Source organism: Papio anubis, chromosome 1, assembly GCF_008728515.1.
Source record: "Papio anubis isolate 15944 chromosome 1, Panubis1.0, whole genome shotgun sequence".
Lineage (NCBI taxonomy): Eukaryota > Metazoa > Chordata > Mammalia > Primates > Cercopithecidae > Papio > Papio anubis.
The window spans coordinates 56,024,854-56,047,732 of NC_044976.1; the positions used below are offsets into that span (position 1 = coordinate 56,024,854).

At 41.0% G+C, this 22,879-nt stretch overlaps 1 protein-coding gene across 6 annotated transcripts in view; it reads right to left on the reverse strand.

Annotated features, from left to right (window-relative positions):
- The window catches only part of DAB1 (DAB adaptor protein 1), a 1,241,370-nt gene that overhangs the window by 610,105 nt on the left and 608,386 nt on the right, over positions 1-22,879 (reverse strand). For 4 of the 6 annotated variants that reach the window (XM_021923232.2, XM_017956747.3, XM_021923245.2 and 1 more), the window contains exon 4: positions 15,199-15,235. The exons of the other annotated variants lie outside the window; for them this stretch is intronic. The gene's annotated coding sequence lies outside the window, so the exon portion shown is untranslated. The remainder of the gene's footprint in view (positions 1-15,198; positions 15,236-22,879) is intronic. 6 annotated transcript variants of the gene reach the window in all.

Genomic DNA, 22,879 nt, shown 5'->3' on the forward strand with positions numbered 1-22,879 from the left:
ACCAAGGGTTGAGCAGGCGTGAACACCACCTGAGACACAGAACCGGAGAGTAAGGCTGCTAGAGACTGTCAAGGCACAGAAGGACTGAGTTGGTGACAAGAACAATAACTGGAGACATTTGACACATCCCAGAATCCTTGCCTTTACTGTATTTTTTACTTTGTTACCATCTGCCTGCTTCCAGTAGGGATCCATGGTCATTCCCTCCAGAGCAGGCTTGTGGGTTTGTTTTCAGGGGTAGCAAAAATGGCAATCCTGGAGAATTTGTTTCTCTGGTGCCTGCTGAGACTCCGCCCCCAAAGGAGAACCTTCCAGTAGAGGAACTCACTGTGAGAAGCAGTCTGGGCTTTCCATATGAAGTCTTTCAATTTCACACAAGGCCCAGCAGATGATGAGTTTGGATGTCCTAACCCATTCTCTTACATAGGTACATATGGGGTGATGGGGAAGATTCCTTTACTCAACCAATGTTTATAGGGTTAAATGAGAATGACAGGTCCCTCCGGACTTGTTTCCAGGACTCCAGGGAAAATGCTAGTTTTGTATGAGATGAATCTCAAAAAGTGCTTATTAAACAGATGACTGGTGATTGAGTGAACTTGACTTTTGAAATATGCACAGAAATAGAGTGTTTCCCATGAGGGGATAAACCCGCAAATACAACTATCAGCAAAACTTGGGGTGAGAGTGAGGGGAAGGGGTTGGATTAAAGACGACTTTGAGCTAAGAGGCACCCAACATGTGGCACAGTGCCAGGCACCCAGACACCTAAAAGATGTGCTGTCCATCCTCATGCTTTCCTTCTCAGGCCAGCAGCAGCAGGAGCAGGGGAAGAGAACACAGATGCAGAGAGGGAGAGCTAGACAGGAGGAGGTAGGAGGAGCACGCAACAGCTGCAGTGCCACAGGCTCAGGGTCTGGAAGCAGAGGGGCAGCGTGGCAGACACACCTACTGCCCTAAATCGTTAGCAGCAACAGCACACAAGGCTTTGTTTGCATTGCCTTCTGCTCCAGATTGTTGCTTCCTCACTGACAAGACAATTTGCAGACTGGCCTATTTTCTCATGCTCACCTTCTGCCTTGGGTTCAAAGAGTTGGTCACAAGGGTATGTGTGTGTGTGTGTGTGTGTGTGTGTATGAGAGAGAGAGACAGAGAGTTCACACAGTTAAGCTTGTGTGCCTGTTTGAGAAAGTGTTTGCATGTGAGAGACTGAGAGACAGAATTCATGATCTTGAACTTGTGTGTATTGGAGGAGAAAACAGAATTCATAAGCTTGAGTGTGTGTGTATGTGTGTGTGCACACATGCACGTGTGTGTGAGAGAGAATTCATGAGCTTGAGTGTATGTGTGTGTATGTGTGTGTGAGCACATGCACATGTGTGTGTGAGAGAATTCATAAGCTTGAGTGTGTGTGTATGTATGTGAGCACATGCACGTGTGTGTGAGAGAGAATTCATGAGCTTGAGTGTGTGTGTGTATGTGTGTGTGAGCACATGCATGTGTGTGTGAGAGAATTCATGAGCTTGAGTTTGTGTGTAAGAGAGGGAGTAGGATTGTTTGTGTGTGTGTGTGTGTGTGTGTGTGTGTGTGTGTGTGTGTAGGAGCCCTGAGGAGGGGAGATTTGGCCTGAAAACGATAAAAGGCCTTCCTTTTACTCAGTAATTGTACCGCTCTTGTGAGGGAATAACAAGCTGGGACAGTGCATGGGGGTAGCGAAGGGGGCGCAGAACTCATGAACCCTCACTGAAGCACTCTCCTACCCTCTGTCTTTACTTTCTGTACTTTTGAACAACGCTGGGGCTTATTTAGGTCTTCCAATTTCTGCAGAGTTTGGGGGAAACTGAGGTTGTCCCTAAGAGGATTTAGGCTGGGGGCTCTGAGGCTAGGCGATTGTAAGTTCCTCCATGGAAAAGTGCACACATGATCCCTGACTGCCTACGCCTCTGGATCTGGCATGTGATCCAGCACTAGCAGGCACTCAGTAAATGTTGTTGCAAGTTTTTGGTATTAAGTCGGATTCTCGCTACAGAGAGTGACTGACTTGCCTCTGAGGGCAATCAAAACCATATTCCAAAGTACTAATGCTTCCCTCATTTGCATGGTTTCATTGCCAGGTTCCTTGCCTGACACAGATAGGCCCCCGATTACTTCTTGACTGAGATATTTTTTGAACTAACCAATTGCTTGACCAACTCAATCTTCTGCATATTGCTCTTGAGCTATTTGTATACAGAGACACAGACATAGAGCAAGGCACCAGTAGGCTTTGGCAGTGGAGTCCAGACTCAAATATCCCGAGCAGTCCTGCAGTAGCTTAAATGTGTGATGCAATGTGTGATAAGAAACAGGAGAGGTGGGAGGGCAGGTATTTATACTCAACTATTAAAGAAATACACAACAAAACCAAACAAACAGAAAAGGTGAGTATGCATGTTTTCAATCACTTTCAGAAATAAGAGACCTGTATCTTCAATTACACCCTTTGCGGGTATTGACATTTCTACCCATTAGAAGACAGCTGGCATGGAGGCAGGAGGAGAGACTCTTACTTCTGGTTTGGAATGAGATGAAGGGGACTGTGCAAGGCATCTTTTGCCCAGTAAATCCCGCCACTGCAAACCTTGACATTACCCACTCACACAGGAAAGTTGCGAGGCTAGACCAAGGTGGCAGAGCTGGACATAGATATGGGTTTGAATCCAGGCTGCACTATTAGCTGTGTGTCTGTGGATGAGATACTAAACTTTGATGATAGTCTATCATCTCATGTATAAAGCACGAAAATAATAACTGACTTAATGATAACATACGGAATGTTTTCTGTGATAAGTATTCACCACATTTTCTTGTGTTTAATCATGACAACAGCAACTCTGTGTGGTAGCTACTATCATTTTCCCTGTTTTATGAACTAGGGAAGTGAGACAGAGAGGTTAAGTAACTTGACCAAGATCACACAGCTATGATCTGGTAGATTCTAGACTTGAGCTAGGGCTAACTTAATTCCAAAGCTGATATTCTTAAGCATTTTGCTGCTCCATCACTGCCCTTGTGCAATTTTGTGAGGACTAGCTGGGATTTTTCTCTATAAAGTGTATGAGAAAATGCCTACCTAGAACATAGATGGTGTTTGCTCTGTGCACTTCCTAGTCACTTGTCTCCCCTTCCTGGTCTTCTTTGAGTTTTACTCCCTAGTTTAGGCCATGAGGATCCCTCAAGGTCCTCCTAAGGCCATCCAGAAGTTGTGCTTCCATGATTTAAAAATTAACCCTGTTGTCTCCATGTCTGAATAATTGAGGTTTTTCAGTAATAAGGCACGGTGATTTATAGAAGGGCCATTAGTCTTCATAATAAATTTATTAAATGATCATTGCTGCTTTTTTTCGCTTCGTATTTGTCATCGGCGGAGTGGTAATTGGTGTTTGAAATCTGTGTTGGCATGCCATCAAACGAGCCTGCTGTTCTGAACAAGGAAAGCCGCCTGGCAGCAGGGGGCCGGCAGAGCTGACAGGAAGCAGGAAAGCATGGGCCACAGGCAGTGAGAGCTTCCCACGGAAGGAGTGGCCCAGGGCTTCCGGATCTCTAAATTAACTCATACGCCCCTGTGTCTTCTTCAGCACCGAGGCAGGAAGGTCTCTGTCGAATTTGTTGAACTCCTTAGACAAGCATAGGTTAAATATACATGCCAGGATGGTGGTCTAGCACTTCATTACAGTGCGTTAATTATCATCACCTTCAATGGCAATTAATAACAATTAAGGGTCTTGTAATAACAAGAGCACTGTGTGGAGCTACTTCTGAAGCTGCAGGAAAGTGGAATGGATGGTTTTGGAGTACCAGAGTTGGAAGCATCAACCATACTGTCTTAAAATAGGAGTATGAATGATATTGTTAGGCTCTGTAAACTGAGTGGGACATGCAAGAAGCCACATACCCCACTAGGCTGGGATAAGGAACTGACAGAATAAACAAGGCCTGCAGACAGGCTTCTGTGGACAGGGATGTGTTTTGAAATAGTCAGAATTTGAATGCCGTTAGGCCGGACCGCTTTCTCCAGTTCTAGCTTGTTCCTGAGATGATTGTCTTCTCACACCTGCCCGTGCCCTGAAGTCAAATCCATCTCTGCTCTAAGGTGAAGAAAGAGGTCCAGATAACATGCCTCCTTCACAGATCTGTTGTGGGGAGTCCATGAGAGAATTCATGCTATGCACTAACAAAACACTGTCTGGCAAGTAGTGCTTCAGCTCTTTGAACAAATACAAAGAATGCTTCTTTCCTCCACTGAAGCAGGCTATGAAGACTTTGGATTTTCATGCCTTATTGTGGCATCTGAATGACTGGAGAGTCTCTCTGGGGACCCCAAGCAAGCTGCTTCACCTCTCTTGGGAGCCGAAGGGGCGAAAGTCCCTATCCCACAGGTTCGTTTGGAGAGTTAAATGGAAGGATACATTGAGGTGCTTGATGCATAGTAGGCACTTAATAAATTACAATTCCTTTTTTCCTCCTTTCATCTTTTCAGGCTAGAGGTCAGTGAATCAATCAGTCTCTAACAGGTTGTAAATCCTTATCATATCAGGAAGAACACTTTGGTTCACAGGCTACTGGTGTCAGATGACACCAGGATGAAACTCAGCTCTGCCACTTACCAGCTATGTGACCTTTCCCAAGTGACTTAAACTCTCAGAGTTCAGTTTCCATATGGGTGAAATGGAAATGATGAAAGGAACAAAAATGTGGTTGGGCATATTTAACGAGACAAGCAGTGTGTTTAGTACTCAAGAGCTCCCTGGATCATAGTTGCTAAGACAGTTATACCCAACTTGAAATGAGAACTCACTTTTTCATTCAAGGGCACCCGTAATTGTGTATTTATCATTGCCTCCATTTGGAGAATTGGGTTTGAAATGTTAATTTTCACTTACTTTTAAAGATCCAAAGTTAGAAAAAAATGACATTATGCACTTATAAACGATAAGTTGTAATTTTATGAAATTGAGGTGCTTTCCAATGACCCACATTAACAAAACCATATATACATTTCTAACCAAAAAAACCTTTAAAATTAGAGTTAAGCTAATGAAGATCTGTCATTCTAAAACTTATTTGGGAGTTTTCCTACATATACTGGCAGACACTATCTTCTTGAACAAAATATTTTTGCTAAAGCAGCAAATGCCTTCTTTCTCTAATGAATTGCCAATTTTGTAAGGTTAAATACACAGTCTATAGTGTTTTCATTTTTTAAAAGATTTTTCTATTTATCTTGGGAAATTACAGAGATGATGAAAATCTAAATATAATTTAATGCAAATGTATTCAAATACTTATAAGATGAAAAGTGAATAACAAGTCAAAGCCCCCTGCATGTGTTAAAGGCGGATGCTGGGAAGGAAGGCATTTTCACCTTGAGAAGGCGAGTTTGAAATGTGCCACAACAACCTTCTCTCCCATGGTCCTTTTCTCCTTTACCTCCCTCCTTTGTTCTTTCCTTTATCCTTCTTTTCACAACAGATTTCTCTTTTTTTTCCTTCTCTTCTTTCCTCCCTCCTTTTCCCTCCTCCTTGTTCTACACCTGGCTCTATCTTTTCTCTGTGTGTATTTTTCTGTCTCCGTGCTGTGTCTCTCTATATTTCTTCTCTCTCTCTGTTTGCCTCATGCCCCATCTCCCTCCTTATCTCACTCACTGTGTCTATAGGGACAGGCCAGCCACTGGGCTAGGCACTAGCAGAGGATAAAAAGAAGGCTGTGGCTCCATTTCTGCCCTTGTAGGCCTCAGGGTTTTATAGGGAAGGCAAACAATCCTGTTAAGAAAGTGGAAGTATTACACCGGCAATCAGCAGCACCCACTCTGGCAAAACAGTGTTTAGAACTGTCTCGGAAAGTAGACGGAAGTTAAAGAGAAGATGAAGCTTTAAAGTATATCTTGAAGGATGAAAAAAAGGTGTCCAGGCAAAGGGATGGGCAGGGACAGACACAAAGACATAGGCAATTATAGAGAGTTTCAGGAATGGTGAAAGATAAAGTCAGGCAGCTAAATTCGAGGAGGGAAAGAGAAAAGGAAAAAAGGAAAAGAGAAGGAGAGAGTGAAGAACAGGAATCAGGGGAGCGACTAGAAGAAGAAGGCCTTATAGTTCTAACAGTTGTACACCAGTTCTGGCTCAGTACAAAAGCCCTATCTTTTGGATCTCATAGGCCAGTTTCAAAAATAAACCAAAAAGTTGGGTCAAATCTTTATTTTATTAAATAAAGACATTTACCAAAATACTGTCTATTAGCACTGTAATTGTATGAAATGGGTGACAGTTAACACCTAATGTAACAGAAGAAACAATAAGAATAAAAGATATTAGTTTGGAATGGATCATTTAGATTTAGGTAAAGCTCATTATGGAATCCCTTTTTTTTCCCTCAAGTTTGCTTCAAAGCAGTGACAACTTGATTATTCATCATGATTACTGTGCTTGCTTCCACAGATCTGCATTTGAGAAGCACTTCTGTATGCAGTGTCAAGGAGGTTGTATTCCTATTTGGGTAGCAGTGAGGAGCTGGCGAAGGTTTCTAAGGAGGTGATGGCCAGTGCTCTCTGGGCTACAGGAACACCAGGGCAGTGCAGAAGCTCTCCTCTAGCCTGCTGTGTTCTGTGGGTCACAAGCTATGGTGGCCTGAATCTATTACTAGAAGAAGACCATACTCACACCACAGAGGATGGCTGTGGTAATTAAAATGCCTAATAGATGTGAAGGCATTGAGATGTCTAGAGATCTAACTGCAGGGATCATTAACGTCAGAGGACGATCTCATCTTGAATGCTGGCAGCTAGCGAAACTGGACCTCACAGAGCCTTGGAGGGGGTGAGTGGTCAGGTACAACCTTCCCCTGTGTCTTAGTGTGTTTGGGCTGCTATAACAAAGCACCATAAATTGGGTGGTTTATAAATAATATAAATTTATTTTTCATAGTTCTGGAGGCTGGGAAGTCCAAGATTGAGGCTCCAGCAGATTGGGTGTCTGATGAGGGCCTGCTTCCTACTTCATAGACGGCCATCTTTTCACTGTGCCCCCACATGGCAGAAGAGGTGAGGGATCTCACGGGGATTTCTTTCATAAAGGCACTAATCTCATTTATGAGGACTCTGTCCTCATGACCTAATCACCTCCCAAAGGTCCTGCCTCCTAATGCTATCACCTTGGGGGTTAGAATTCCAACGTATAAATTGTGGGGAAACATAAACATTCAGTCCTTTGTGCCATGTGTGATGGTTAATTTTATGAGTCAATTTGATGGGCCACAGGGTGCACAGATTAAATATTACTTCTGGGGGTTTCTGTGAGGGTGTTTCTGGATGAGATTAGAGTTTAAATCAGTGAATTTAATAAAGTAGAAATCGTCCTCTCCAGTGTGAGGGAGAGTCATCCGATCTGTTGAGGGTCTGAATAGAACAAAAGGCAGAAGGAGAAATTCACTGCTTTCTGCCTGACTGCTTAAGCTGGGACATCCATCTTCTCCTGTCCTTGGTGCTCCTGTTTCTCATGCCTTTGGACCCAGACTGGGAATCTACATGATTGACTCCCCTGGTTCTCAGGCCTTCAGACTGGAGCTGACTTATACCCACTGGCTTTTCTTTATAGGTTGCAGATCGTGGGACTTCTCAGCCTCTATAATGGTGTGACCCAAATCCCTATAATAAATCTCTTCCTATAGATCCCGTTGATTCTGTTTCTTTAGTGAACCTCACTAATACACCATGTCTCTCAAGCCCTTGTAGATAGCTACCATTGCTGGAACCATTACTTTGTACCAGACATGTGCTAAGGTCTTTGCTTATTATCCATTACAACTTTTGTGTACTCATTACATATGAAATGGTATACTTGTTTAGTACCAGACAACTTGTAATGGGAGAAGCAATTTTGTTTTAAACCACTATGTCATCAGAATCTAGCTAGTCACTAAATGGCATACAATAAATGTTGAATGAATATTTTTAATTGAAAATCGAAAAGGAGATCTCTCCCAGGTCTTATAATAACTAAGGGGCCTAAGTAGGATTTGAACCAAAACCTGACTCCATAGCCCCTGCTGTTTGCATTTACTGTGTAAATGCATTGCACTGGCCCTAAGCCCAGCAGAATATGCTGCATCACGACAATTACTGAGGGTGGGATGGGCAACAGGCCCTTTAGTTCTGCTGTCTGTTCAAGTCTCAGTGCCTAGTCCTTCCAAGATCCTTGGAGTTAACTTTCCTCGCACTACTTCCTGGCTACTTTGGCAGAAGAAGATGCCAAGTGCTTATGGTTTCAGGCCCAGTTCAATTATTACCTCCTTGGGAAGACTGTTATAACTCCCCTAAGAGTGGAGATATTCATGGCCTTCTTTGTGTGCCATAGCCGATGGTGAAGTGAAGAGAACACCTGATTGGGTTGAGATAATTTGGAACTGAGTCCTGACTCCACCTCATGGGTGTGACCTTGAGTAAGTCACAGTCTCTCTGAGCTTCAGACTCCTCATTTGTAAAACAGATAGCTTTGCCTGGCACTCCAGGGATGTTTTAAGATCAAAGTCAATGCATTGACATGTAAAAAAGTGTTTATAAAGTGTAATGTGCTGCACAAGTGTTAGCAATTAATTTTAGAGGTCGGGCTGAAGTCACAGTTTGAAGACACAAAGGAATGGACAGTTCAGATATGAAGAGAGATGTGGCAGATATTGTGGCTATCTTAGTAAATTCCTTCCACCTTTTCCTGTCCAACTCATGAACCTTAAGTCAACCATTCAACCATTCATTCATTCATTCATTACTTCACTCATCACACATTCACTGAGTGGCCACTTGGTATCAGGTACTAGACCCTGAAACTACTTAAATAAGTCACATAAAATCCCAACCCTTCCTTTAGGAAGCTCATTGTCTGTTGTGAAGGCAGACAATTAAAAACTTATAAAATATCTAACCCTATTTGGTGATATATTCCTTTATACCAGTCATTCAAAAAATCTTTCACTGATTACCAAATGTCTTTATTTGCAGCACTCACATTTACAACCCACATTTCCTATTTTGTTTCCAGGTGTTACAACTTATTGGTTATTTCATCTGGCACTTTCATCAAATTAGTTTTATAAAATTTTACTCTTTTCATTTCCAGTTTTTACTCTTTCTTCAATATTTCCCAAGATTCTTTGTATTTGGAGATTTTCAGTTTTGTCTCAAAGCAATAATTACATCTAACACTTATATTGAGCTTACTATGTGCCCAGTGCTATTCCAAGCACTGAATGCACATTAACTTAATTAGCTGCCTATTTGATCTCTCTTCATTACTCTCCTTAGTATTTTTCTAGTTTCATAGAGTTCTTACAGTTCTTACAAATTTTAAACCTTTGATTAAAAACATAAATGTGTAACAATGCATACAATTATATAAGTAATTAAATCTTCAGAAACTCACACAATTCTTATGAGTAGTTCTCTGCTCTGTATTGCACTACACGAAAGGGACACATTTACTGTTACATGTTGCAGAAATTCTAAGCTTACTTTAGAAAAGATTACTAAAAATATGTCAGAAACACATGCATTTCTTATAAATGGCCAGCAGCTATTTGTGCCTTGACAGTATCAATATTTATAGACTGATGTAGATTTCATGTGACCACTGGCTGCAGTGTTTGTGTGAAAAACCCACCCACCTACCATTAACTAGGGGAACACACCTGAGTGCTCTAGGGCCCTATTGAGGTAAGGAGGGGAGAGAGAGATCTGACAGGTGGGACTGGAGGACTGCCCAGGAGCTAACACAACCTAAGTATGAAAGACAAGGAGGAAGAATTTTGAAACATATTAGTTTTCTAGGGCCACCATAACACATCATTCAACCACTTTGAATTGTAATTGACTTATTACTAAAATGAGATAATATGAACTAATTGGTAGGAGTGTGTCTGAGTTAAATGGAGAAACTCATGTCAAGAGCCTACTACAGGCTCAAATCTTTCACAATGCTGCCTAGGTAGTTAGAACTTAGATCTCCAGATAGCTCAAGAACCTGAAAAACAAAACAAAACAAAACAAAAACTGAGCTGATTTGGAACCTGCCAGAAGGAGGCCTTCTAGACCCACGGAGCAAAGAGATATTGTCATAGCATTACAAAGGTTGAGGGTTTTTTTTTTCCCCCTTTAAAAAATTACATTAAGGCTCCTCTGAGTTCAAATGAAATGCATTCCCATGATAATACTCAGAGCTTAATGTTCATAACATTTCAGAATAAAAAAATCAGTTCTGTGTTTACTTTGTGCTTATTAAACAGGAAAAAGATGAAAGGAGCAAATAGAGGAAAGACAACCAAGATTATTTCCAATTTCTCGAGATATCCCTTCCACCTGGCTGCTTTGATAATGGCATAGCAGCAAACAAAGTCTGAGGCTACATGAGACTCAAAAATAAGGGAGAAATCACTCAGTCCTGTCATCCAGATATTTCATTTGCAGGGCAACAAACAGCCAAAGGACCAAATATTAGGGAGACTGACTTCGGATTTTAATTGTCTTAAGTTTTCACAGACCTGCAGAATCGCAGTAGGGAGGAGATCTTGAGAGGTTATTTGGAACCCGTGCAAATTTTAAAACTCCTCATGTCGATTGTTTTTAAGAATGATGTAAAAAGAAATGTTATAACTTGTTGCAAGAGTCCATTCTAGTGTTCGATAATCCTCCCTCGGGAAAATTTAAAGCTATGCGAAGTGATTATTTCTGCGAGAAAAAATGTCAGTTATTTGTTTCACCCTAAGGATAGACAACATGGGGTCTATTTATATAAAAGGATAGGGTTATTTACTAAGAGATAGCAAAAGTTACTCTGTTTTTAGAATCCAAAGAACTGAGTTCAAATCTTTATTTATTTATTTTTTTGAGATGGAGTCTCACTCTGTCACCCAGGCTAGAGTGCAGTGGCGTGATCTCGGCTCACTGCCAGCTCCACCTCCCGGGTTCACGCCATTCTCCTGCCTCAGCGTCCTGAGTAGCTGGGACTGCAGGTGCCCGCCACCACACCAAGCTAATTTTTTTTTTTGTATTTTTAGTAGAGATGGGTTTCACCGTGTTAGCCAGGATGGTCTCGATCTCCTGACCTTGTGATCCGCTTGCCTCAGCCTCCCAACGTGCTGGGATTACAGGCGTGAGGAGTTCCAATCTTAATGCTGATACTTGCTAGCCACATGACCCCAAGCTAATTACTTCACTTCACCGAGTACCATTTAATAAAAGGGAGTCCTGGCCTCAAAGCATCCTGGGCACCCCACGTGAGGAGGAAGGAGAAGAGATGACCAAATTGTGGAACTAAAATATACTCTGCTATTTTACCACTGAAATATCCATGGATTTGTTGGTGTGCTATTTTTGTTATTTTTAAATAACCAAAATTCTAGGTATTGATATCTGTAGAGCAAGATCGACAATTTAATTATTCAAATTGTGTGAAAAAACAAACTGATACAAAGCCTACCAGTCTAGACATGTCCAGATCTTCATGAATTGTAATTAGCAACCATATTATGGTCCTGCAAAACTCCTGTTGAAAGAATAATTATTGCTGCAGTTCAAAAAATTTTTGAGAAAACAGAATATGAATGTGACAGTATGGAAATGGATACAGGGACTTGTGCATCAGAGCCACCAACTACACATGATAAAAATACAGAAGATGTAGACTTATCAAATATATTTTCTTTCGTGGGGGCGGGCAGGAAACATAGCTCCTTGTCAATACAAAACCTATGTATAGTCTTTATTGGGATGAGCATGGAAGGAAGGGTTGTTCAAACAAAAATTCAAAATTATCAAATAAGAAATAAAATTATTTAAAGTTGAAATTCAGAGGAAAATATTTAGGGTTAGTTCTTAAGTGTCTCTTCACCATTCTTCTGACTATTCACAAAATCACCAGAAAAGCTTTTTCAGCAGCAAGTGAAGCTTGCATAAAAATATATTTGCAAATCATTGATGTCACTTGAATAATTTCATTTTTTAATTAGCACATTTTAAAAAGAGCAAGTAACATTTTTATTTTCAATTTCCATAATTAACTGCATTTTTCTAGTTTATATGCTATTTAGTTTATGGTTTGAATATTTAACTTAGTGATTTACATCTACAAATAATTTATATTACAGTTATGTTTACCTTTTGCAAAATTTCCCTGATGTTTATATCATCTTTATATGCTTTTGTATTTGAAGTACATTAAATAGCTTTGTTTCTTTGAACCTTTTACTTTATAAATTTTGTGTGCTTTCAAAATAAAATACTGATAGTATGTAAAACAAAAAATGGAAATAACAGAATTGTTATCTTGCCACAGACTTGGCAATCACTAAAATGGAGTTAGCAGACTGAGATTAACCTGACATCCGGCAGCGAAATGTACCAGGACCCAAAGGAGGGGTCAGTAGCCCAAATCACAGAGGCGAAGAAGACTGGCTTTTTTTCCTCACTCAAGGCTGATACTTTCCCTGCTCCATACCAGGACACAGGGTCCTCTGATAGATTGGTAATCAGGTATTAGCATCAGGAGACGTGTCAGAGTTATTGATCAGGGAAGTGGGAAGAGGTGATATCAGGCACAACAAATGTTCCATTGTAGGCTTCTGAGGGAACAGTCTACAGGGAGTAGAAGATATTGTCTGAGGGATATGGGATTTAGGGAGGCCATGGACCTGGTATACCTAAATTGCAGAACTGCTGTAAGAATGAAATATTAGAGAGTCTCCAAAGGACTCGTATAATCATCCCACATGTGTAAGAGGGTTATTATAATGTAGTGCTGCATAGGTGTGGAACTTGGTACAAATTCTACTCTAGTATAAATTATTAGTGGAGTACTACTCTAGTATATATTATTACCAGATGTTTCTAATTAAAGTGTTATTAGAAAAATAAATCTTTAATAGTGTTTGTGTGAAATTTGCTGTGTGTTTATCGTGAGTGGACTTCCAGTTTGACATGGAATTAGGATCAGCCACAGCAGATGAAAGGTGTCAGTATCAGTACTCTATGAGACTAGAAGCAGAGGGGAAAGTGGTAGGTGACTAGCATGGTGGAGGAAGCTAAAACTCTAAGATAGGATGGAGATGGGGTTGGATGCCATCAATAAATTCTCAATTTCACTGCAGAAATTCAGCACCAGGAAGACACAGACAGAGGAAGGTTGGGGTGGAGTTGAAACAGTGGGGAGGAGAATTGTGTGACAGTTGTGAGGGGAAGGAAAACTCAGGAGAATGGAATTCTCACCCATGGTAAGAGGAAGTCAAGAGATAACACCTAAAATTGACAAATCAGAAAATAGCAATGTAAGTGTGTTATTTAGAATGGAGTAAAATAACAGAAGAAAATGTTAAAATAATAAAAGTTTCAGAGCGGTAGGTATGTGGGAAGTAAGGAATTGTTATTCTCTGACAGGAGTCATAGTACTATGTGTTTTAAATGCATCATACGGATACTTTTTTAAAAAAAATTTAAAGCAAACAGAATGTACTAGATTCAACAGTAGTTCTTATTATGCTGTATTAGGTAAGACCAAAGATATGATCAACATGGGAAAGGTTAGTAATATGATTTTTCTAAAGCAGACAATAAGTATTCAGCAAACATGGCTTATCTATATGTTTTACAGTTCAGAATATTGTTCTCTAAATCGGGTTCAAAGCCCTGTATCAAGTATGTCAGGATCTGAGCCCCGGAGTAGAACTCTCTGTCACTTTAGCTGTGGCTTGATGGAAGAGTAAGATCGGAAGCAGCTGTGTCCTGTTGTCTAACACTGCAGGGCTGGGGCTGTGAGGAGAGGAGAAGGCCAAGATGACACTTCTCATTCATGAGTTCTCAAACTTGAGCATGCGTCTGAATAACCTGGAGGGCTTGTGACAACAGAAGGCTGGCCTCACTCCCAGGATTTCCGGTTTAGTGGGTTTGGGATGACGCCTGACTTTCTTTATTTCTAGCAAGTTCCCTGGTGATGCTGATGCTGCTCAACCTGGAACCACGCATTCAGAATCATTGGCCCAATGTGTGGTGGGCAAGTGGACCGCAAGAGCAGGCTGCTGAGGACCAGTTGAAGGAAGAATGCTGTTCCTGGAAAGACGTTTGAATAAGCTTTGTGCTGGGAAGGGAGGGATAGAGCGGGGAATCTAGGTATCCCATATGTTTTCTAAGGCTGGCATTGTAATGTCTTTTAATAATCTCCTTGGCTCAGCTCAACAATCCTACTTTAAAGAAATGTCTGATTCCCACAATTCTAATAATATGTGCCCAGAAAAGAGCCCGCCGATGAAAGTCTGAAAAATAGATTCAATTATCCTTCTTCACTATTGAACCTAAGCTATGCCATTAGAGGAAGGGAAAGACCCGGAGTGAAGCACACGTACATTTTGCCAGGTATCTAAGAAGAAAGAGAATAGGAACAAAGAAGCGGACCTAACCTGGGAGTGACTGAACAATCTTTTAAATATGATTAGCTCATATAACATTTGTCAATATTTTTAATGGTCATACTAATTTGCTTTGTCAGTCCACATTTTCTGTCTCACAAGAGTCTATTGAGACCAGAGTTGCAAATGTAAACTTACAGTGTGCCATGGCTTGCGCATCCTGGACCGTAGGGTTAATTTAGGCAGTTAGCGCACAAAGGCAGGGAAACCGAAAGTAAGAAATCCTAGGTTCAAGACCTGCCTCTTTAAAGAAGACAGCTAGCATTTGACAGACTTTAAGGTCAGGTTGGTGTGACCCTGAAGAGTTAACATCTCATAGCCTCACTGATCTCATCTTCAAAATGAAGACAATAATGTAAGATTTAGCATAGTACCTGGCACACGGCATTGTGCTGAAAGAATGTGAGCTATAATAGCAGATAAAAACAAGCTCTTTAAAGTCAGATGAGGGTTCTGATCTGGGCTGTTACTTAATAGTGGCTCCCTTGGGCAAGTTATTGAACCTTTCTAAGGTGTAAGTAATTGTGTTAAAATAGGGATAATAATATATAATCTTTTAGGATTACTCTAAGGATTAAACGAAAGCAAATATAATAGTATGCATATCCCTTGGCAATATTAAGCACCCAACAAATGAAATGATCACTACAGATATGAAACCTAACCCTTATAAGTAATAGTTTTCCTAATGTGTAAAAATAGAACAAATATCTACCTTACCTTCTTCCAGATTTGGTTTGAAGCTGAAATAAGAAAGCTGAAAGAATGAAAAGAAAGAAAGAAACTTCATTCATTCAACAAATGTTTATTGCGCATCTTTTGTGTGCCAGGACTGTTTTAGGTGCCAGCAATATCCTTGTAAACAAAAAGGTATAATGAAATTCTTGTATTCAGGAGTTTATACTTCCCCCAGTGGAATGGAGGAGGAAAAGAGGAATAAACAAATAAATATGGAATGGTGGTGAAAATGTTTTAGAGAAAAGTTAAACAAGGTACAGAGTATGGAGATATGGCAATGGGGTGGGGAGGGTATACTATTTTATATAAGGTGGTCAAAGAAGAAATAACCAATAAATGGCATTCGAGCAGAAATCTGAAGGTTATAAGGGGTAAGCCATGCAGATGCCTGGAGGACAGTCTAGGTGAAGGGACAGCCAGTTCAGCATCCCTGAGATGGGAGCATGTTGGGAGTATTCATGGAGGTACAGGGGACCGGGCTGGCTATAGCAGCGGAAGGAGGTGAGGACATTGTGCCATGAATCACATGGAAACTGAATTGTGTCTCCCCAAATTCACAAGTTGAAGCCCCAACGCAAACATGATGTTACTTGGAGATAGAGTCATTAGGGAGATAATTAAGGTTAAACGAGGTAATAAGGGCAGCACTCTAATCCAGCGGTTCCCAACCCCCAGGCCATGGACTGGTACCAGTTCATGGCATGTTAGGAACCAGGCCGCACAGTAAGAGGTGAGCGGCAGGCAAGCAAGCGAAGCTTCATCTGTGTTTACAGCCATTCCCCATCACTCGCACTACAGTCTGAGCTCTGCCTCCTGTCAGATCAGCTATGGCATTAGGTTCTCATGGGAGTGTGAACCCTCTCATGGGAGTGTGAACAGGGGATGCAAGGGATCTAGGCTTTGTGCTCCTTATGAGACTCTACTGCCTAATGATCTGTCACTGTCTCCCATCACACTCTCAGTTGCAGGAAAACAAGCTTAGGGCTCCCACTGATTCTACATTTTGGTGAGTTGTACAATTATTTCATTATCTATTACAATGTAATAATAATATAAATAAATTGCACAGTAATTGTAATGTACTTGAATCATCCTGAGACCATCCCCCTGACCCTGATCTGTGGAAAATTTGTTTTCCATGAAACCAGTCCCTGGTGCCAAAATGGTTGGGGACCGCTGCTCTAATCTAATAAAACTGGTGTCCTTATAAGAAAATGAAGACACCGGAGCACTCTCTCCCATTCACTCCCCGAGTATGCATAGAGGAAAGCCCACATGAGGCTGCAGTGAGTGGGCTGCTCCCTACAAGTCAGGAAGAGAGGCCTCACCAGAAGCCAAATTTGCTGACACTTTGATCTTGAACCTCCTGTTTCCAGAATTGTGAGAAAATAAATGTCGGTTGTTTAAGCCTCCCAGTCTGTGGTATTTTGTTATGGCAGCCCAAGCAGGCTGGTACACCGTGCTAGGACTTCAAGATGGGTTGTCACTAGAGGGCTTTAAACAAGGACAGGAGGAGATTTGAAAGGATACTCTTCTTCTGTGTGTAAAATATGGGCACAAAGTTGAAAGCTAAGCAATCATTCAGGAGGTCCTTGCAATAATCCAGATGAACAGTGATAGTGGCTTTGACCAGGGTACTAGCAGTAGAGAAGGCAGTGAGGACTGGTTCAACCCTGAATGCAGTTTGTGGGCAGAGCCAACAAAATGTGCTCGTGGGTGAGATATGGGATGTACAAAAGACGGGGGTGGGTCAAAGGCGGCTCCAAGATTTCTGACTGAGCACCTGGAACACTGGAGTTGCCATTTACTAAGATGGAAAAGGTTGTGGAAGGAATAGCTGGGGCAGATAATCAAGAGTTTAGTTCTGAATTTTCTTGAAGTTTGAGTTGCCAGCAGACATCCAATGGAGATGTTTGAGGATACAGATGGAGTTCTAAGTTCAGGGGAGTGCTAGGATTGGAGAGAAATGTGGATGGATAATATAAATATGGATAAATATGGATATCATTAACATATGGATGGTAGTTAATGAGACAGGATCATAAAAATTAAAAAAAAAGTTACCTATTTGTAAAGCTGTGCATAAATTAACTGGGGACTTTGCATATTCTTCAGTATGCAGGGTTTTTTTTTTTTTTTTACAGCAATCTCACAATATTTTTCTTCTTTGTGCTTTACTAATATTTCATACCATTTAAAAATGGGATAAAATGAGATACTTACTATCTACTAATACTTCATGTATTTTGCTCTTCCCATAACATGTTACAGGAATATCTCAGTTGCCAAATCTACTGATAGGTGTATCACCTATGTCATACTTAACAATGTGTTCGGTATTATTCAAGCAACTGGGGAAATAATGAAAAAAATGCATTCCCAGCTTCAGTGAGTCATATATTTTCAGTGGAGTATTGTCAGCATAATGATAAAGATATGCATGGGGAATCATGGAATCCCAGGGGAAAGGTAACTAATCTATTCTGTAGGAGCCAGCAAAGAATTCCCAGAGTAGGCACCATCTGATCTGGATTTGAGCAGAGTGGTGGGTATATGCAGGTGTGTGTAGGGGCAGCTGAGGTCATCATGCAGTCTGAGCACCAGCACAGGGCTGAAAGCACAGCTTGGTATGTGTATCAAATCCAAGGCAGGTCGGCGGGTGGGGGTAACATGAGAGGCAGGGTTGATAAAGACAGGATGCTGGGACTTAGACAAGCACCAGGGTATGAAGATCTTCAGATTCCATATTAGGGAGCATGGATCAACTTCAATCTTGGAAAGGAGGTAGAATGTAAGAGGGCATTAAATGTTTTTAGTAAGGGGAGTGCTTACAAATTAGTAGTAGGCATCACAGACATCTTAAGGCAATAACAACAAATAGTGGAATATCTTTGTGTTATGAAGGTGTCCTCATATATAACTGATAAAGACAAAAACTTGCAAGGAAACCAGTCTTCAACAATAGGGAAATGACTAAATGAATTACAGTGGATCTACTTAATAATGGAGCATTTACTCAATGGAATATTATTCAGTTGTTTACAATGATTGTTACTGAGAGTATTTGGCAGCATAGAGAAACACTTTTGGCATGGGTAAAACAAACTAGGCTTTATATTTATATGTATAATCTGATACTAGTCATATAAAATGAAATATAAAAATGTATAATGTAAAGACTAGAAAAAATAAATATACCCAAGTGAGTGATGATGGTTTATTTTATTTTTTCGCTAATTTCTAAACTCCATAGAATATGTTTAGATTAGTTTGAACATTGAAATTCATGAATACATAAATAATCAAAATGGTACTTACAAAAACATGGCATTTTGTTACTTTTCATTAATAAAAACAATAAATCATGTGTGATAACTTTATTAGAGTTAAATGAGGAGATAAAAATCAGTGTTTATATATTTTTTCATTTTATAAAGTACATGTTTTCAGCAGTTCTGGGTGAGGAGTGTCAGAGGATATGGCTGAGATCTGTTGAGAATGATGTCCTCTGCAATGGTGTGCAAGTCTCTGCTCTTCCCCAGACCCTACCACACAAACCATCCTTCTCCCAGTGCTTAGATCTAGCACAAATGCTCTCATCATCATAACTCAGCTTAGTTTTAACCTCATCTCAATAATCTGTATTGCTGGAAGGAAAGGTCTAATGCTCAGGGTAATCACCTATTTCCTAATCCACAGGGATCAAAGACACAGTTCATGTTCCTGAGGAGTCCGTCTAATGAACTGGACTTCAGAAGACACCAAAGCAGTGAAGGAAGAGGCCTGAGGAATACGTAACTCACCAAATGGCAAAGGCAGGAAAGGGCATTCCAGGTAGAAGAAATGGTATGGAAAGAGTTGGATCTTTTCTTGTAACAGTCATAGGTAATCCAGTGTGGCCAGAAACAAATACAAGGGTGTAAGCGGTGTGTGTGTGTGTGTGTGTGTGTGTGTGTGTGTGTGTGTGTGTGTTGAAAGGTGGGGATGGAAAGAGAGGATTCTACAGATAAAGCCAGGAACTTTATAAAGAACTTTAATAAAGAACCATAAAGTCTCCAATAAGGAACTTTTCCAGTTCCAGTAGGCAAAGGGGAGCCACTGAAAAGTTTTAAGCAGAGGAGTCACCTTTTCATATTTGTAATTGAGAAGGATACTCAGAGGGCAGTGTGAAGGAGGGTTTGGAAGGAGTGAGACTACAGTTGGAGCACTTTAAGAAGCTCTTGAGAAAACAATGTGACCATGAACTAAGGCAAAGCCAGCAGGTATGCCCTCTTTCATTCAACGAATACTTACTGAGTATGCATTGTGTATTGTGCTCAGCACTGGGGATGTCTTCTTCTGAAAGGGATTACAGACAAGGTCCCTGCCCTCAGAGTGCTTACATTCTAATGTACTGGAGAGGGAAGAAAATGTTTGAGTCTGTTTCAGAGATAGAATCAACAAGTACTCTAGAAACTCCCTTCAGTGCTGAAAAGACAAACCACACAAAGTTCCACAGAAATCACATTAGATAGGCCGTCTTTCTAAAACTTGTAATATTCATCCTCCTAATTGCAGATAAAAGAAAGGTTCCCAAAATACTTGGAATAGTCAGGCTTTAGAGGCATGGACTTTCTCTCCGGCATGTGAAGTTGAAAGTTCTTGGTTTGAATGGTTCCATCAAAGGCCACAGTCTGCAGAAGCATGGCGCTGGAGGAAGTAGAGGCTGTGGGCAGAAGATGATGACAAGAGACACAGGTCCTGTGTATTATAGGTTTGCTCTGTGTGTCATTTGCTATGTGACTTAATGTGAATTACTCATCATCTGGGGCCTCAAATTCCTCATCTGTCCAAAGGGAAGCTGAAATAGATCATCTCTGAGGTTCCTTAGATTTCTAAAATTTCCTGATTCCTTTTTTTTGTTAAAATGTCCAGCTGAGGGGTATGTTTCCAGTGAGGTGGTACACTCTTATTAATATTTTATATCTAAACGTGTTATATTAACTTATGTTTCTATAACCAGTTATATTTTGCCAAGTATTTTCACATATATATCACCTCTTACTCTTCACAACGTCTTCTAATTTTCCTTTTTTACAGGTAAGGGAATTGAAGCTAAATGAATGAGGGAGATGTCCCAAGAAACCAAGCCCACACAGCTAACAAGAGGCAAAAGGAGCCTTAAGTTAGATTTTCAGCTTCACAGCAGGCCCTCTATCCACTTCAAAAAGCTCATTGCATTCCCCTGAGAGCCTATTCCCTTGTTCTAATCAATCCATGTTTAGGATATAACAACTCAAATAGGGTATTAGATAAGTTAAATGGGTTCAGCACTAAGGACTCACTAAAAGAGAAGAATGGCTACATTTTATTGAACCTAATTTGTGAGCCATCTGGGAACATTACCTTCAGTGGGACACCCAGAGCTAGTGTCCCCAGCGGAGACACTGATAAATAAAGACACCAGCATTAGAGTAACATTAGAGCCGCAGAGAGGTAAAGAATCTAGGGGCATGCAAGCTCAGGAGAGTCTTTTTATTTTTCCTGAATGCACTTATAGAAAGAGACATGCTTGGCTTAAATGAAGGCTGCTGTTAGATGAAATTCCCATAGAAATCTCCTTTGGAAGCATCATCTTGCAGCAAATTGGACACTCCCACAATGTTTGGTGTCTGAGTAACTTAATCTTGGTGACTGCGTTCAAACTCACTCCTGTCATTAGTGAGTTAATTAGTGTCTTAATTTCCTCATCCTTAAAACATAATAATTATTTCCTCTAAGGTTGCCATAAGGATAAAATGAGCAAATTGAGGCCTGGGAGTGGAGGTGGGATGGGTGAGTTGGGGTTAGCTCATTGCAGGGGAGCCAACCAGCAGAGCTTTCTGCTTCACACAACACTCCAGCTCACTCCCTTTCCGACTTTGATGTTACATTCTTATATACCTGACTTAGTCTAAATTTCTGGTTTCTCTATGGATAAAATCCAGTGTTCCCTGCTGAAACTCTCTCCCAGTTTCTTTTTTTTTTTTGAGATAGAGTCTCGCTCTGTCACCCAGGCTGGAGTGCAGTGGTGCGATCTCCGTTCACTGCAAGCTCCGCTGCTGTGGTTTACGCCATTCTCCTGCCTCAGCCTCCCAAGTAGCTGGGACTACAGGCGCCCACCACCACAGCTGGCTAATTTTTTTGTACTTTTAGTAGACATGGGGTTTCACCATGTTAGCCAGGATGGTCTCCATCTCCTGACCTTGTGATCCGCCTGCCTCGGCCTCCCAAAGTGCTGATTCCTTTTTTTCATAATTCAGTACCCCCAGCGTAATCTCTGAATGATACTTGTGTCAGGCTTATTTGTCTATGATCTGTCCAGAACAGATACTCTCCAAGTCTGGTTGTTGGTATTCAGATCTTTTCCTTTGCCCTTTCATGATCTATCCTCTCATCCTGTATCCTTCTCTGCCTCCTTCCTTCCAAGAAGTGCTTAAGAACTTAGAGATCACCCGCTCAATTATAGGCTCCGAGACTTAGGGAAACTGTGAGCAGATGGCAAATTTCATCCGCATAGGTCTGGGTTAGAGTCCTAGTTCAGCAATTCACCAGCCGTGTGACTATAAGCAAACCGCTTCACATCTCTGATCTTCTGCTTGTTTACTTACAAATGCAGATAACAATAGCTTTCTCACATGTCCAGTGTCTGAGTTATTATAATTAGCATCTGGAAGTGCTCAGTGATTTTTTTTTAAGTTATCAGAGCTAGGTGCTAGAAATAAAGATGCAAAACAAACAAACAATGAAAAAACATGTCTCAGTACTATAGGAAAATGTAAAGAGTGAGAGAAAAATGCAAACAGACAAATATATACCATGTGAAGTGATTTAATAAAGAATCTCCTGTTCCCCAAAGGATATAGACATTCCATACAGGAGGATTGCTGATATTGTTTATCTACTGGAAGCTGATTCCCTGGCTGTTAGGTGCCTACTCTGAAGTTGCTTGTCCCAAGCAGTAGGGAGCCTGTGTTGACCAGGTGCCCTGGAGCACCTCATTACACATTCTGGCACCACTCTGCAATAACAAGATCCACTTCCATACATCTCCCCTCTACTCTACTTCTTTGCTCAGCCTTCTTGATTTGAGCTTATTATATATCCCCCCCCTCCCTCAAGCCCCATCTTCTCTTATCAACCCTAGGTGTCTCTTGGATCAAATTCATTTTCTCCCCAACACTAAAAATAAAAATCCTCATGTTACAACTCCATCCGTTGCCTGGAGATAACATTCGGCTCTTCACACACAGGCAGACCTTCTCCAGCTGTGCCAATTTAATCCTGTTCTGTTGCTTCCTTCATTTTGAATAGGATACCTTTGGCAGGTGAGGTGTTATGAACATCAGCGTGTTAAATCTTTAGTAGAGAATAATTCTCCTGGGCATTTTTTTTCCATATCATTTTGTCCCAGATGCTGTCATAATGTCTGCTGGTATCTCTAGACTTTCTCCATGAGTCCCTTGGCAATTCATTAATACCTGTGCCCCTCACACAAATATTACTTGAGCACCTACCATGTGCCAGATGCTGGACTTCAGCACTTGTTTGATGCTTGTAAGATAGGCAGGATGTGTGCTGGGGGAGGACAGTGGGGGAAAAGCCAGCTATTCAACTTTGGCTATTGTTCACATATAAATGTGTG